This window comes from Idiotropiscis lumnitzeri, unplaced genomic scaffold, assembly GCF_059441095.1.
Source record: "Idiotropiscis lumnitzeri isolate Australia: NSW breed Sydney's pygmy pipehorse unplaced genomic scaffold, RoL_Ilum_1.0 HiC_scaffold_218, whole genome shotgun sequence".
NCBI lineage: Eukaryota > Metazoa > Chordata > Actinopteri > Syngnathiformes > Syngnathidae > Idiotropiscis > Idiotropiscis lumnitzeri.
The window spans coordinates 21,059-22,500 of NW_028283756.1; the positions used below are offsets into that span (position 1 = coordinate 21,059).

At 66.0% G+C, this 1,442-nt stretch overlaps 1 non-coding gene across 1 annotated transcript in view; it reads left to right on the plus strand.

Annotated features, from left to right (window-relative positions):
* The first annotated feature begins 1,102 nt into the window (after nucleotides 1-1,102).
* The window catches only part of LOC148314777 (18S ribosomal RNA), a 1,933-nt gene continuing 1,593 nt past the window's right edge, over nucleotides 1,103-1,442 (plus strand). The window contains exon 1 of the ribosomal RNA XR_015841507.1: nucleotides 1,103-1,442. This exon is cut by the window's right edge and continues 1,593 nt beyond it. This is a non-coding gene — a ribosomal RNA (18S ribosomal RNA).

Below are 1,442 nucleotides of genomic sequence, written 5' to 3' on the forward strand. Positions count from 1 at the left end.
GGCCGGCACCGCAGCACACACATAACCACTGACCGATTGGCAATCATGACCCGCCATCGGAGGGCCCCTGCCGGCCCCGGCCTCGCGCCGGGGGTGTTCGGGTGGACGGTTCCTTCGGCCTGCGGGTCGACCTCTGAGCGTTGGCCGGCACCGCATCACCGCAGCACACATAACCACTGACCGATTGGCAATCATGACCCGCCATCGGAGGGCCCCTGCCGGCCCCGGCCTCGCGCCGGGGTGTTCGGGTGGACGGTTCCTTCGGCCTGCGGGTCGACCTCTGCGCGTTGGCCGGCACTTCCCTACCGTTACCCCCCCCCACCCCTGGGGTTGTGACAAAACGGCACTTCCTATGACTCGGGTCCGACGCTGGAGGAGCGGTCCTCCCGGCCCATCTCGCACCCACACCCTGACATATACTGCACCACACCAACCACTGACCGATTGGCAAGCATGACCCGCCATCGGAGGGCCCCTGCCGGCCCCGGCCTCGCGCCGGGGTGTTCGGGTGGACGGTTCCTTCGGCCTGCGGATCGACCTCTAGCGCACCAACCAGCGCGAAACCGCTTTCGTCGCGAGACCGAGACGACCCTGTCGCGTGCCCGTTGGCCACACGGGCCCAGAGATGTCCTACACGGGAGTTCCGCCGCGCTCGCGGGTACCCCGCGCCGCCCCGCCACGAGAGGGGCGCGGGAGCCCAGGCCCGCATCAGCCGAGCGGTCCTTTCCGAAAAAGCATGTTTCTCAAACCCTACCGGCGTCTGTCAGAAGACGCCGCCTCCGAGTGCGTGTTGCGGTCGCGGGCGTGCGGGCGGCTCCGGCTCCCTCCCGCGACTGACCGCCACGCGGTAACGCGGCCTCTACGGACCGAGTACATACCGAGGCCCAGCCGACTTCCTCACCGCGCACGGGGGCTGAATCGTAACGGAAATTTCGGTAGCCCACGTCCGAAATAAATATGAAAGAAACGAGGGAGGCTGGGGTGCCGCCGGGGGTAACCCCGCGGGAGGCCGTCTCCCGCGGGCGCCGCCCGGTCCCCGCGCCCGGCTCCCCGCTCAGCTCCGGTTCCAATGCAAGAAACACAGACCGCCGGACGCGAGGGCTACCTGGTTGATCCTGCCAGTAGCATATGCTTGTCTCAAAGATTAAGCCATGCAAGTCTAAGTACACACGGTTCCGATACAGTGAAACTGCGAATGGCTCATTAAATCAGTTATGGTTCCTTTGATCGCTCCACCGTTACTTGGATAACTGTGGCAATTCTAGAGCTAATACATGCAAACGAGCGCCGACCCGTCTCCGCGGGGACGCGCGCATTTATCAGACCCAAAACCCACGCGGGTTCGGTTTGCCGCGGTGCAGCGGGCCCGCCGGCTTTCACAGCCGGCGGGCTGTCGGTCTCCGCGGTGCCGCCGGCCCGGCCCCCCCTTTGGTGACTCTAGA